This window comes from Canis lupus, chromosome 3 (assembly GCF_003254725.2).
Source record: "Canis lupus dingo isolate Sandy chromosome 3, ASM325472v2, whole genome shotgun sequence".
Lineage (NCBI taxonomy): Eukaryota > Metazoa > Chordata > Mammalia > Carnivora > Canidae > Canis > Canis lupus.
Genome location: NC_064245.1, coordinates 25,647,174 through 25,663,864, shown reverse-complemented (window position 1 = coordinate 25,663,864; position 16,691 = coordinate 25,647,174). Strand labels below are relative to the sequence as shown.

The 16,691-nt window shown below is 34.5% G+C and overlaps 1 protein-coding gene across 10 annotated transcripts in view; it reads right to left on the bottom strand.

Annotated features, from left to right (window-relative positions):
* Positions 1 to 16,691, bottom strand: part of SSBP2 (single stranded DNA binding protein 2) — a 300,014-nt gene that overhangs the window by 145,133 nt on the left and 138,190 nt on the right. The gene's annotated exons all lie outside the window — the stretch shown is intronic.

Genomic DNA, 16,691 nt, shown 5'->3' with positions numbered 1-16,691 from the left:
GAATCTGGGACCCTTGATATCGGGGTTGTGAGTTCAAGCCCTACACAGGGTGTAAAGATTACTAAAATATCAATCAATAAACAAACTTTTTTAAAAAAGTGTGATAGGACAGCCCAGGTGGCTCAACGGTTTAGCGCCTGCCTTCAGCCCAGGGTGTGACCCTGAAGTCTGGGGATCAAGTCCCACTTCAGGCTCCCTGCATGGAGCCTGCTTCTCCCTCTGCCTGTGTTTGTGTCTCTCTGTGTCTCTCATGAGTAAATAAGTAAAATCTCAAAAAAAAAAAAAAAAGAAAGGTGTGATAAGCAATTTAAAGAATGCAAAAGGGGCTATGTAAAAACCGGAAAAAGAAAAGCAGAATATTTAAGAATGGGAAAGATTAAAAAAAGTAAATTACAAAAGTAAACTTCCAATTTACAAAGGTAACTTATACAAGTGAAAGTAAATCATAAAACATACTGATAGCAAAAATGAGAAAAGAGAAAAATCTGTGTCTATGACCATTCTTTTCTTGTAAACATCTGCTTACTATAGATATCATTAATTTTTTTTTTTTGTAGACTTCTATTCTTTGGTAGCTATTCAGACAGTGCTTACTGTTTTGTAGATCAGGAAAACACTAACAAGATACCCTACTACTCTACTCACATTATCTCTGTTAACATTTTTTTTTTCTTTTTGAAGTACATAAACTAAAATTCAAGAGTCTAAATGGTTATATGAAATATTAAAAGTATTTTATCTTTATTTTATCTTACATGTATTTTATTAATATGCTATTAATCACTTCATATAGCTCTTCTGAACACTAGAAAGCATACTTTCTTTCAAAGTTAAATATATTACTTACAACTGACAGAAGCTCTTTCCAATCTACAATATCTTTGGTATAATAAAACCACAATAAAAAAGAATGATGCTTATTTGAAATTTGCTAAGAGAGTAGAACTTATAAGTTCTCATGACAAGAAAAGATATTCTAACTATATATGGTGACAGATGTTAACTACTCATAGTGGTGATTAAAACACAGTATATACAAATATCAAATCATTACACTGTACACCTAAAACTAATAATGTGAAATGTTAATTATACCTCAATCTTAAAAAAATGTTTTTCTGTTTGGTCCTTTTTGCAGGCTAACACTCCTTTACATGGATACCTCCCCATTCATTCTAAAATCTGGAATTTATTACTTATGAACAAACTTAAGAACAACACTTTAAACATAAGTATTTAATACAAACCCAAATTCAACCAAGAGGATACCTTATTTCACAGAATTAAAAATGTGTGATGATACTACAGCTTACTTAAAAACATCATTGATATTCCTTCTAATGCAGATGAAAATTTGATTATAAGTAAAATCTGCCTTTGTAAGACTATTCACAAACCCACTGATTCACAACTGGATAAACATTTATAAATTAACTTCTGAATGGTTGTAAATATGTCCAAGGAACCCAAGTGGAAACAGACATAAAACACAACTCACTTTGGAAAAAACAAAAACAAAAACAAAAACAAAAAAACAAACCAACTTCATGTTTTATACATGTTTGAGAATAGCTATCCAAAAAAAAAAAAAAAAAAGTCATCCATTATGTCAAACTAGTTACCCAAAAAGCTTGAAAGCCTTCTTAAGTTATACAGAATTTTTATAGCTCAAAATCGAAACAGTAATGATCTTCCTATCATTGTAATTTGGTTCTAGACATAACTTCAGTTTTTAAAAGTTGAGGGGAATTTTTAATATATTGAAGAGCTACTGCATAATAAAAATGGAACTTATTTAAGTCATCAGCTATGTAAATTGTCAATTGATTGCTATTAAAAAATAAAGCAAGGGGTGCCTGGGTGGCTCAGTAGGTTAAGTATCTGCCTGTTGATTTCAGATCAAGTCAGGATCTCAGGGTCTTGGGCCTGAAGCCTGCTTAGTGCTCTACGCTGGGCATAGAGCCTGCTTAAGATTCTCTCTCTTCCTCTCCCTCTGCCCCTCCCCACTCTGCTGGTACATGCATGCACTCTCTAAAAAAAATAAAATTTAAAATGCATTTATTTATTTATTTTACTTTTATTTTATTTTTTAATTTTTATTTTATTTTATTTATGATAGTCACACAGAGAGAGAGAGAGAGAGAGAGAGAGAGAGAGAGGCAGAGACACAGGCAGAGGGAGAAGCAGGCTCCATGTACCGGAAGTCCGACGTGGGATTCGATCCCAGGTCTCCAGGATCACGCCCTGGGCCAAAGGCAGGTGCTAAACCGCTGTGCCACCCAGGGATCCCTATTTTACTTTTAAAAAAGATTTTATGTATTTATTCATGAGAAACACAAAGAAAGAGGCGGAGACATAGGTAGAGGAAGAAGCAGGCCCCTTGCGGGGAGTGCAAGGCAGGACTCGATCCCAGGACCCCAGGATCATACTCTGAGCCAATGACAAATGCTCAACCACTGAGCCACCCAGGCATCCCAAATTAAGCACTTCTTTTTGATGTAAATTTACCAGGAAAGAAAGCGAAAAGTTGACATTAATTGGAAGATATTTTAATAATATGTAACTGGCTAAGGATTAAGAGCTGTGTTATGGACACATACAGGGAAAATAAGGATAGCTAGCTTCCAGAACATTTCTTAAAGAGCTGTAGAAGTCACAGCCACCCTTACTATCTGAGATCCCATACCACATTTAATTAAATATTTAAAAATGCACCTATAAAATTTAAAATTTAAAAATAAAAAGAACTCTGGTCATTAAGGGCACTGTTACCTGAGAACACTCAAGGAACAGACTCTAGGGATGCCTGGGTGGCTCAGCGATTGAGCATCTGCCTTTGGCTCAGGGCATGATCCTGGAGACCTGGGATAGAGTCCCACATCGGGCTCCCTGCATGGAGCCTGCTTCTCTCCCTCTGCCTATGTCTCTGCCTCGCTTTCTTTCTTTCTCTCTGTTTCTCACGAATAAATAAATAAATCTTAAAAAAAAAAAAAAAAGGAATAGACTCTAGAATGTGTCAGGTAAAAATTAACTTCTAATAACTTAAAATCATAGTACCTTAGAAAAAAAACAACTTGTACTTTTCCCATGCATGATCCACTCAGTCTGGCCAGGAGGAAGAAGATACAAAGAAGCAGTCAAGCACCAGGGATCCAGTGATTGAGTCCCATGTCAGTTCCCTGCATGGAGCCTGTTTCTCCCTCTGCCTCCCTCTCTCTCTCTCTCTCTCTCTCTCTCTTTGTATCTCTCATGAATAAATAAATAAAATCTTAAAAAAAAGCAATAGTCAAGCAGTAACACTAATAAACTAGATTGAACTTCTTGCCATCACTTCTTGGCAAGGGATAGACCCCAAGGTTATGCTACCTTTTCTGATACTGCTTCTCTCTGCTGTCATACTCTCCTATGCGTATTTCCCAATGGAAAATGGGCCTATCAATCAACTTTAATGAAATAAATCTGCTCTCCATTCTAAAATATATAAATAATCTTTAGAAAAAAATCTGTCAGCACAAAGTAAATTAGAAGCTGAAGGAATTAAAAATATTTATACATGTTTATACTTGTGTGTGTGTGCTATACTTTAATAAAAATTCATTTTTTACTTTAAAGATGAGGAAGTGAGCCCCAGACAGGTTCATTAACACACTGCTTATGTTACATGGTCACATGGCACAGAAATGGTAGAACCTGGATATAAACCTGCATCTATCCATCTGTCTGACTCCAAAGACACTGGCGGCATTTGGTAATGATACTATACTGTCTTCCACTCAAATTAAGTACATCAATAAGGCTTGAATAACCAGTCAGGCCTATATACTAGGCATTGTGCTAGGTACCAGAAGTTTATGACTATAGAGTGGTAATAAATTATGTCAATAATTAAAATTTATTTTTGTTCATAACCATTGCTATATATGCATAAGTAAAAGGTAAGTTCTATATAGAAGTATATCCTCTGAGGTAATCAAATAAGGCCTTATGAAGAAAATTATGTCTAGGAAAGGAGTTCAAAGGATGAATTAAGTTTAACAGGTAGAGAGAGGAGTTGGCCATTAGAAAATATCAGGGAAACATTTCTAAAGCCACATGACTGAGAAAGGGCTGGATTTTTAAAAGCAATGAGTTTGAGCAAAGCTTTAATGCATATACACAGGAAAATCTGCAAGCAAACTTGGCTGAAGTAGACAGGCGTAGAAACTGAATGAACCAAGAATAGAGATAATCAGGAAACAATGTTAGGTAAAGAAATCTGGATTTCTCCCTGAAAGTACTAAGAGATCATTAAACATTTTTGAATAGAGGAATTACTTGAGTAAAGTAATAATTTGGGAACTCTTAGTTTGGTAGCAGGGAAGGTGGCAAGAGACAAAAGATTATTTAGAGGATGATGGCAGAGAGAGGGAAGAGTCAAATATTAGTTTCAAATCCTGGGAGAATAGAAGAAAAATGACATCAGAAATAGAATTATGAATGCTAGAAGGGGCAACAAGATTCTTACTGTTTCTTCATCAAGTTTTGTTCATTTGTTTAGGTTCGGTTAGTGGTAGGGTGATTTTAATTATTTTTAAATCACTGAATTTAAAGTGGCAGAATGATATACAAACATAAAAGTCCAATAGACCAACTGGAGAAGTAAGGTTAAAGCTTGGGAGGAACCTGAGAATCATCCTAATGAGGATAATAAAATCGATTATGAGAGAAAAAGAGAAAAATCAACATGGCAGCAGTTCTGAATGTTAAGGTATAAGAGGATTGACAAAGGAAAAAAGAAGTCAAATTACATTAAAATATGCACACCTCATTAAGGATGATTTAAAGATGAGTAACTTCATTATGTTTCTAATTTTAATCTTGGCTGTTTCTGTCCTCATCTACTGAAGAAACAGGAGTGGGCATATTCTGGTCATAAAAGATACGGATTCTATCCTATAGTTTCAAGTAGCTAACAGTAAAAATAGCGCCTCGCCCCTCAGAGAAAGGAAAGGAAGCTGCAGAACAGCCCCAAGGTGCTACCCAGTTAATAGTTTAGCCTGTTTCTGTCGGACTACTGTCAGCAACAGTTTTCAAATTAATTATAATATACGGTCATTAAGTTCATGACAAGAATGCATTACAAATAGGCCTCTACTGCACCACAGATATATTCATAACAATGTACCAGTAAGTAATTTTTTTTTCATTTAGGAGATGTTTTATCCTAATTTCTGATCTTAATTTGGCAGCAAATCAACAATTCAGTTTTCAGTTTATCTGCCCTCTAGCCCCAGCTGAGTTAATGTTCTAGAAATAACATTTATTGCATTAAGAAACCTTACTATTTCAATAAGCCTTGAAGAAATTTTCTGTAAAACAAACAAATTACTACTTTAGGTTTCCATTTTGAAAATTTGAATTTTAGGGAAGGGGTGGTATGAGGCTGGGCTAAGAGGCTTTTCATAGAATAAAAATACCTGTATTTCTATTAAATTATAGTATCTATAAGTCAAGACATTAAACTAGAACTACAGAAATGGTTTACTACTGTTGAATTTTTTTTTTAAAGAGAAATCTGGCTAACTGTATAGCAATTATAACAAAAAAAAAGGGGCTGTGCTGGTAGGAGAAAATACAGAGTAAGAGTGATATATCCTAAACAGTGGAGAAAGTTTATTAGGTCACACTCTTGGCTTTGTTCAGGTTGACAGTAAAATACCATTATCCATGTTAACCCCAAATTCAACTCAAGCTCATGAGTACCTCCTGAGACAAACCTACAAGGAAGAAGGATAAAGAAGGTGACAACTCACCAAAAGACAGCAACGGCAAAATCAAAATACATACCGGCTTTCTATGTTCTAATTTCAGACTGCAAATCTTAACTTTTGGCTGGGAAAAGGGCATCACTCTCTAGTATCTTAATCCTGTATTTTCATATCCTCACATTTTATTGTTTTTCTGTTTTATATTAGAATTATTACGTAACTCTGGTAATTTGGTGTGGATGAGAAACACTGATATCTTATTAGAGATGATGATGATATAGGTATCTTAAAAACAGTCTCAGACTTAGCATCTTACCTCAGTGTATGTCTGTTCAATGTCAAGGTATTTATTAGGCAAAATATTTTAACTGGGAGTCTCCTTAAAAAAAAAAAAATCCCATGTGTGAGGAAAAACAATGTTTTGTGAATAGAAGGCAAGAACATTCAATGACACCATATGTTATACTCTGGTTTCTCTTCAGATTGAATAAATCTTTCACCTTTTACTAAACAACAACAACAACAAAAACAAAACAAAACAAAACAAAAACAAACACATACACACACAAAAATAAAAACCCCACAGAATGTGAACTGGTGCAGCCACTCTGGAAAACTGTGTAGAGGTTTCTCAAAGAGGTAAAAATAGACCTGCCCTACAACCCAGCAATTGCACTGTTGGGGATTTACCCCAAAGATACAGATGCAGTGAAATGCAGGGACACCTGCACCCCGATGTTTATAGCAGCAATGGCCACAATAGCCAAACTGGAAGGAGCCTCGGTGTCCATCGACAGATGAATGGATAAAGAAGATGTGGTTTATGCATACAATGGAATATTACTCAGCTATTAGAAATGACAAATACCCACCGTTTGCTTCAACGTGGATGGAACTGGAGGGTATTATGCTGAGTGAAGTAAGTCAATCGGAGAAGGACAAACATTATATGTTCTCATTCATTTGGGGAATATAAATAATAGTGAAAGGGAATATAAGGGAAGGGAGAAGAAATGTGTGGGAAATATCAGAAAGGGAGACAGAACGTAAAGACTGCTAACTCTGGGAAACAAACTAGGGGTAGCAGAAGGGGAGGAGGGCGGGGGGTGGGAGTGAATGGGTGACGGGCACTGGGGGTTATTCTGTATGTTGGTAAATTGAACACCAATAAAAAATAAATTTAAAAAAAATTTTAAAAAATTTTAAAAAAGGAAAAAATAAAAATAAAACCCCACAAAAAAAACCAATGACACCATATGTTAACACCCCCTGGTGATTTTATAGTGCTTAGCCTCTATCCACTATTATCCCAGTTTTCTATTTTTTAAGGCACATATGATTACAGATAATCTTCAATATAATTATGTTCATGATGAGGGTCTTTAGGTCACTTAAATTCTCAAATCTAAAAATGAAGAAAAAAATATAGACCAAATATAAAACATTCTGCTTTGCTACCTAGAATGCCAAGAAATCCAGGAGAAAATTAAGTAAAAACACAGATTTTAGGGTGCATAGATGACTCAGTCATTTAAGTGTCCCACTCCTGGTTTCAGCTCAAGTTATGATTTCAGGGTCATGGGGTTGAGCTTTCCACCAGGCTCTGCAATCAACAGAGTCTGCTTGAGATATTCTCTTTCTGCTCGTCCCCTGCTCATGCTTGCAAGAGCTCTCTCTCTTGCTCTCTCATATAAATAAATAAATAAAGTCTTAAAAAAAAAAAAAAAAGAAGCCCACAGACTTTTAGGTCAAATATACAGTCCACTACTGTGGTTCTCGTAGGTACATTTATGGTCTACTACTTGACAGGCATCAACTGATTACAATTCAATCATAGTATTTATTGTCAAGATTCTATAATAAACAGAAAAGGATTAGTGAATAAAGTGTAAGTAACATTAAGAGTCCCTGAGGTGCAAAATATGAAGCTGGAAGTAATCACGAGCATATAATCCTTGAGGATATGTGTAGCAATATTAAAGAGGCCACAGGATGGAGAGAAGGCTTGAAGTAACATCTGGGTTAAATGTAAAATGAAGCTAATTGACTAGATGATCCAAAAAGTCACTTATAGCCTTAAAAATCTGTTACTTTATACCTTACCATTTTGTGGAGTGTGTACCATGTTAATAGGGGTCTTCAGAGCTAAGAGATCCAGCGGCAATAAGAGTAACTACTAAGTTGAAAAATTTAATTTCAGCCTTTTAAAAACAGTAGTGAGAAAAAAACAGTAACTTTTGCCAATGAAAGACAGAGGACAATGTTTCTGCTTGGGAAAATCTATTACTTATAGCCTCTTGTTGCCTAAAACCGAGGATAGTACAATGATTTTTTTTTAAGTATATGAGTACAAGAGATAAAGTGCATTTTATGTTTTGTAGAAAAATCTAACAAGAATAGTCTTATTCTCATAATGCAGCCTCTCTCTGTGTTTTGCTTCCTCAATATTTCCCATTTGACTGGCTCCTTTCAAGCAAGGCTATGTGCAGAAAAGCAATCTAAAACATGAGAAGGTCATATAATTGCTTCAAAAACAAATACCTGCATTAACTTAAACTTTATTCTAGCTATAAATTCAAACTAAAAAAAATTTTTTTAAAGATTCTATTTATTTATTTTACAGAAAGAGAGAGAGAAAGCATAAGCAGGGGATGGCAGAGAGGGAGAAGCAGGCTCCCTGCTGAGCAAGGAGCCCAATGGGGAGTTCAATCACAGGACCCTAGGATCATGACCTGAGTTGAAAGGAGACACTTAACCAACTGAGTCACCCAGGTGCCCCTAAAAGTTTTTTAATTCGGAAATTTAAATGTAAAGCTTACTAGATCTAAAATACATAAATGTTCTTATCAGTAGTAATCAAGTTCTATCTCAGCTAAGGCTTTACTCTTCCCCAGTTTTTCAAAGGGCTTCTTAAACTGAATCTCAAAGTAAATAGCTTTTCCCCTGAAATATAAGCGCAGTTTGTTTAAGTATTTAGTTTAAAGCTCTGGTTGTTTTGTCTAAGAAAAGCCGTATGCACAAGACGAAAGTATTCCTTTGTTTAGGGGTTCAGCTCTATGAGTTGCCACTTTTTTCTCTTTTCAAATTGTAAAAAAATATATTAAAAATAAAATAGTTAACAAAATTAAGTTCTCTTTATTTTGATGAATTATACTTTAAACAATTTATGTCACAAAGGGGCGACTTCTCCCATTTGAACCATTTAAAAATATTTGGTTCAATATGTATTCTCCTAAATTCACAAAAAGCAAGCATTCTTCTGAAAATACTTTATATTAAATCTAATGTATATGTACTCAATTTTTGTATTAGACTTCTACTAAACAGCACAATTCTCTAACACATATCTCTCATTTATAGAATATATACAAGTACACAAATGTTAAGAAAGTTTTGTAATGATTTTTGACATTTGATAGTAAACACATATGATCAGATATTACTATCTTATTTAACATATAAATAACATCTTAAAATATAAATAAAAAATGAAGGAACTATTCTGAAAACTAGTTAATCAAACCCATGAATAGGTGCTATGACATGTGTGTTTCTCCTTCATTTAAAAGTTGACACTGACACATTTTCCATCTGAAATATGGCTTTCTAACACAGCCCAATGAGTTTTAGAAGATATTAGATGACTAGAAATAGTTATAAAAACTATTACTAAGCTACAGTTTCTTGACTTTTAAAAAAACATACGGCATTTTTGTTCATAATTACCAAAGGCCTTCTCATTCCAGAAATTTCCACCCATTGTAATTTTCTAGCTTTTCTTATTTCAAATTCAGCTTCACCAAATATAATTTTCTACCTAAGTAGTGTTAATTCACCAGATACTAAATACAATATTTGAATACTGAATTTTTAAATATAATAACTATATAATAGCATATCAATATTTTACCCTATAGTAAAAATTAATTTGAAAAAGGTTAGTATAACATTAATATGTATTTTTTTAATGAATTTTAAGGATATTTCTATGGACATCAGAAATCTAGAGAGAAGAGAATACATCAGCCAATTGTTGAGCTATTTGTTAATAGTTATGTGGTTTTTTTTTAATAATAATCATCAGTGACATATTCAAATATTTGATCTAAAATTTTTAACATTTCATACTGTTTACCAAGAGTTTTACTGCATTATTAGATAATGATTATTTAGCTATATTTCTAATAGTCTTGCAATATATCTTATATTTGAAAGAATTAGAAAATAAACTCAATTTTCATAAGTCAAATATTAATAAACAATTATAATGTGCTAAGCAGCTACTGGCTAGGCACTGGGCATTCACCTCTCTTCCCTGACCCACCAAATCCCTTATTAGCACAAAGAAAGGACTTCTGTTATATAGCTTTGCTACCCTGTAATTGACAACTCTTTAAATTTTATTTAACCTTAGAAATATATATATTGCAAAGAAACAAAAGTACAGAAGATTTATTTTTTATAAAAGTTGCTCTCCAAATAGTTGAGGGTGTGCCAGAGGAAAACACAGGAAACAAATGCCAAATAACGAAGCTATATGATATGAAGAAGCAGGAAAACCCAAACCAATACATATGTAAATGCTAGATGCCTATACTAGAATATAAAAATGACTACAATGTTTAGCAGCAAGAAGACCTTCTGGTATGAATATTCAGTCAGGTACTAGGAGAACAAGTAAAGAAAAATGAGGAAGATACATAATAATGCTGTGCCCAGAACTTCTATACATAATAAAAATTATATGTTAAGTATATGCTTGATGTAACTCATTAGGATGAGACAGTTATAATTTTTTAAATGATGGCCATAAACACATATACCTTTTTCACATATCTTACTAAATCTTCATAACAACCCATGAGTTACGTAGTTTAAGGTAATGAAATATAACAAGAGAAATATATAATACCTGTACTTCATATAAACTATCAAATAAGAAAAGTAGGTCATCCTATAAATAGTTTTAGAATCCACAAAAACAGAAAATACATGGATCAGGCATCTGTGTCTCAAGAGGACTAAAGCAAAAAGTTACTGTGAATTTATGTTTGCTTCTGAGTAATAATACACAAGTGGCTCTCCTCTCTGACCCACCACATCCTCAATCTTCCCTTAGTCATGCTATTCAGGTTCCCTGGCATATCCTGTGTCCTCCCATCCCTTCTTCAGTTCAATTTCGATTTCCTTCATAACACCTTCCCCAATGAATCCAATCTACTGTAATTTTTTCCTTCTCTGCAATAAGAAAATCCTAAAACTAGGTTTTATTCTAAAATTTCACTTGCAAATCAGCTGTTTAAAAATGGGAAGGTTTTTAAAAATCTTGTTATAAAATTTCCAGGCTTTGTATAAAAGTCTTCTAAACTCATAACAATGTAATAGAAAATTATTTCCTAATATTATAATAGCTTATAACAAATGCCAACTGTTTATTCAATTAGCAGAACATGAGGAAACACACCAGAGTTCTGATTCTGAATAGAACTTTTGGATGGTTTCTGGAAGGACCTTCAAAGTCCAACAGGTGTGCAAAAAACAAAACAAAACAAAAAAAATTAATTTGTTAACACTGCAGACTTGAGATTGACATCCTTCAAACGGCCTGTGTGTAAGGTCAGCCTTTGGGTGGTTTCTGGGAATTTTTATTTCAAGAAGGTTTTTAACATTCATAAAATGATGGCTCACTATACCTGAACTGTTTATAAAACAATATGGTTTTTACTAAACATTTGCTTTCTTTCTAGGAGTCTGAATTTTGGTATATACTAGGCAGAGGTGGTGCATGACTAGCACCACCCTCCGTACCCCTGGAAAAACCATTGACACTGAGCTCCAATGAGCTTCCTTGGTGGACGGTTCACATTCGTTATCATATGCAGTTAGTTGCTGGAGTAATTCAGTGCAACTTGTGTGACTCTACAAAAAAGGGCACTTGGAAGCTTAAATTTGGATTCCTCTAGACTTCCTCCTGTGAGCCTTTTCCCTTTTCCTCCATCCTTCCCCTGCCTTTTTTTTTCTTTATAAGCTTTTGCTGTAATAATTATATCCCTGTGTATGACTATATGCTGAGTTCTGCGAATCTTTCTAGCAAATCATTGAATTTTGGGGTGTTCCTGGGACCCCCTGCCACAGGCTAACACTATATTTTTTTCATTTCCATTAAGTGTATGAACATTTCATTCTTTTTTTTTTTTTCATTTCATTCTTAATAAAAGTAAACTAGTAATGGTATTCTGATCCTTCTAATCTCTGATTAGGGTTGTTTGAGGTTCTTTATATATAAGAGGATGTGCAAAAGAGATAGATTTTAGCATAAAAACTAAACCATATTTAGAAAAGAAGAAAAGTTAAGTAAGATGTAAATATATACAGATGAGGGGAAAAATACTGCTTGAAATAGAATAAACTAAGATGTAAGTTGGGAGAAGGGTTTAGGGTAAAGGAAGGAAACAGAAACCTGGAACATTTCTTTTCTTTTAAGATTTTATTTATTTATTCATGAGACACAGAGAGAGAGGGAGGCAGAGACACAGGCAGAGGGGGAAGCAGGCTCCATGCAGGGAGCCCAATCCAGAGCTCAATCCCAGGACCTCTGGATCATAACCTGAGCCAAAGGCAGACACTCAACCACTGACAGGTGCCCCTGGAACAACATTTCTATAAAGAAGGAAGCAATGACAGATGGAAATAGTGAGTCCAGTCATTCTCTGTGTTTGCAACCATACTGGTGCAGAACATCTTGGTTGCTAAGTCCCTATAAAGGATGGTTACTGACATCTAAAGTACCGGTAGATGAGTACTTGTTAACCAAGCCCAACTTTCCTCAAAACAGCCATAGAGTCACCAAAGTTTCAAAAAACTTTATGAAAAAATGAGATTATTTTCAGAGAAGTTTAAAAAAACAGCAAATAACAGTATGCCTGGAAATATTACAACAAATTTATTAGAAACAAAAAAGAAATAAAGATAAAAAGACATAGTTTGAGATAAGAAAATTCTGACAAGGGAAGTTTACAAAGTAGAAAATGAGATGTTCAAATTAGATGTTAGCTAAAACAAAAACCAATTCAGGTCCTTACCATGTCTTTGAACGAATAATAAAAAGTTCATAAATAAATAAAAAACAGGAAGTCAGATAGATTATAGCTTGTCTTAATCTTGGTAAAAATAAATGTACTCATGGGTGAAAACTATATAGGAAAAGATCAAAATAAAATAGCAGTTTGTACCAAGTTTTACATCTTTCAGATTATTTACACACTATACCTCATTTGAGCCTTGAAAGAACCCTATAAGAGGAAGGAACATTTTAACATCCCCTTTTAAACGTGAATATTTAGATTGATAAATATAAGTGATTGATTTTAGATGAATCAACTAATAAAAGAAGAGCAGAGATTCTGCTACTTCTTAAAAATGGGATTTCCTTTCCCTAGCGCCATTTTAAAAACTGTGCCCCTAATTAGAGGCCTTAGAGATATGTTTGGGGTTGGGAGGGAAGTGTTAGAGGGAAGTGTTAGAAGAGTTATCAGGCTCTAGTCAGAGATTTAAAAGGAATGTTATCAGAAAGAAAATCAAAGTGGGAATTGTGGATCTTTCAGGTTATATGAGGAATCCAGTAAGTATCAGAAGTAATAGAGTTTAATAGTGTGATTATATATTGATATATATTGAGGGACCCACACATAAGATATAGAAGCTGGAAACAATATTGTTTCCAATCTTACAACAAAAAAAGGCAGTTAATCTACAAAAACACAAATTTTCTTGAACCCATAAGAGAGCTCATCTAAGTAAAGACAGACACCTCCAAGGAGAAATAGCACCACAGTACTTGATTACCTAAAGCAGATGACACATGGAATAAAGGCTGGTATGAACTGAGCTAAAATTTCTAAGAAATTGCTAAAGGCTGAGTGTGAACCAGCATGAGAATATAGAATCCCTGGGAGCCAGAAACTCGGGGGAATGCTCATCAACTCACAGACTCTTCTCACATGCCCCACAGGGTGCTCAAAAGAAAAGCTGGGGGAAAACAAGAGAATGGAGAGAGCCTCCTACACTAGCAGGCCTGGAGGAAAGGAAAAGCATCTCCTGTGAAAAATGCGCAAAGCCACCCACTCTCTCTCTCCTAAAAAGCAAAAACCTTAAACCACTGATGAAAGGACAAAAAACTCTGGTAGCCTCAGGGCACAGGTGAAGAGCGCTAACTGAGGGAAAAGAACAGGAAAAAAAAAAAAAATTCCTCTATCCCTGGTGAAGGAAGAAGAGAAAAAACATCCTGAATTCACTAGTAGTGGTTCCCCATCTTTGGGATAAGACAGGATTACTTAGAATGTAACACTCTAGAGACCCAGGGAAACAAACAACACTGAGGCTGAATCTGAATAACAGAGAATGTCACCCCCTGTCCTATACTGCCAGGCTGGTAATCATCAAGTAACAAATCAAGAGTCCACTTCTAAGGGAGGTTCCAGATAGTAAGAAGACTCCATGCCTAAGGCTCAGAAACAAATGAAAGACTTAGAGTTGAAGGCAGACCAGATACTGAGTAAAACCCTTGAGTAAACCAAACCAGCCTTCATCCTGAACTCAAAGTAAAGCTAGAGAAATCTGAAGCCCACGGTGCATTGATAATCAAGCAGAGTAAAACTCCTGACTAGATTAACTTAATTGCTTTCCCCAAACATGAAAGGACTAGGAAAAAAAAAAAGGCATGTTAATTTCTAAGCTAAACAAAATTCAGTCTCTATTGTCCTACACAAAATATTTAGCCTTCAACCAAAAAGTATGACATAGCAAAAAACAAAAACTAAAACAAAAAACAAAAAAAAAACCAAAAAAGCCAAACTGTCAACCAACAACAACAACAACAAAAAAACACTGATATGAAAAAGTTATTGGCATTACCAGGTAAGAATTTAAAATATCTATGATTAATTTGTTAATATGTTTTAGTGGGAAAAGGTGGGCCAAAAGCCAGAACAAATGGGAAATTTCAATAGAGAGATGGAAACCATAAAGGAAAACCAAATCAAATCAAATGCTGAAAATAAAAACATGATAACAGTTAAAGACTGCCTTTGACAAACTCATCAGTAAACTCAACACAGTAAGGAAAGCATCAGTCAACCTGAGTCAATAAAAAGCACTCACAGTGAAACACAGAGAGTAAATTAAAAAAAAAAAAGCCATAAAACCCCACACAATTTTTTTTAACCCCATACAATTTAAAAAATTTTGAAAACACAACTAAGAATAAAAGAGAGAACAGATCACTCAAGACCTATGTGACAATATAAACAGTCCAATATCCCTTTAAGGAAAGAGACAAAAAAAAAAAAAAGAGTACAGAAAAAATATGTAAAGATATAATAGCAAAGAGTTTTTCATAATTAGTAAAATATAACACAGATTCATCCTCAGAAAACATCAAGCAGGATAAATATCATACTTAGATGCATCATATTCAAATTTCATGATAAAAAAATCTGATGTCATCCAGAAAAAAAAAAAAAGAAATTACAATAAACTTCTCATCATAATTTGCCATGCAGATGATAATGGAGTGATACCTTTTACAGAGATATCAAATATCATGGGAATAGATAGAGACCAGCCATCCCCACTATACCGTATCCATATCCAAATTCCTCTCCAAGGAATCCATCAATAAAGTAAATGATTGTTTTACACCATTACATTTTTGGGGTAATTTTGTTACACAGACACAGCAAGTGAAACAATGGTCTACACATCCCTACCTCTAGTATTGTTTTCTCCAACCTACCCTCCAAACTGATACCTGAATGGACTTTTAAAAATACAAATCTCATCATGTTATTACCTCTATAAAGTTAAAATCCCTATCATGATGCTCCAATTTGCCTTCAGTAAAAATAAAAACTTAATAGTCATCAAAATCCTCTCTGATCTGGTCCCTGCCTACTGATACAGTCTCATGTCTCCTCAGACCTTTTGTTCTAGCCATGTTAAGCTATAATAAGTCTCTTAAATATGCACAGTCTTACTTTTGTACTGATTTATGATTTACCAATATTAGAGATGCTTCCTTCTGGGTGAAATCCTACTTTGACTCTTAATCACCAAAAAATATAACTCGTCCCCCATGAGAAATGCATAAAAAATCTTGACTACCTTTATTTTCCAAACATGTATGATGTCAAGCAACAACCTGGTATTACCACCCCTGCTTTTATTCTTCTGAAGAGACTGTCTTAAATCATCTGAAAAATCCAAGACTCCACACTGGGGTGGCCAATTGGGAATGCACAGCAAACAGAGTGCCTAATTGACACCCGACACCTAAAGGCGAGCCTTTGCCAGGGGGATCACTGTAAGAAGAAAGAGAAAAATGAAGGATGCTCAACCTCTTTTTTCACAGGCAAAAAATTCTACGCTAAAAAACAAAACAAAAAAATCTACACTAATGATGTTAGCTAATCAGAAGCCCCTTACATCATTAAAGGTTTTATGATGAATCTAATGACATCATTTTTATTTTCTTCAAGACTGAAAGGAGCAAGTTGCTATTTTGCCCCTATTCTTTAATAAAAAATACCTTTCTAAAAAATATTTTGAGAGAGAGAACAAGTGAAAGCAGGAGTGGAGGGGAGCAGTAGAGGGGCAGAAGGGCAGAGAGAGAAGCAGATGTCCCACTGAGCAGGGATCCTGCTGGCTGGCTCCATCCTAGGGCTCCTGAGCTTAAGGCAGAAGCTTAACCAACTGAGCCATACAGGCACCTCTTCAATAAAAGCATCTTCAACAATAACAAATGAGTATAATTTTTAGACTAGAAAGGACTTTTCACAGGGATTTTGAAAATATTATGTCGTATTGTCTAACTTCTAGGACAAGGCACAAAGACCTCATAGCAATTTGCTTAGAAACAAGAGACAGTGGTCACAGTCCATAGATATT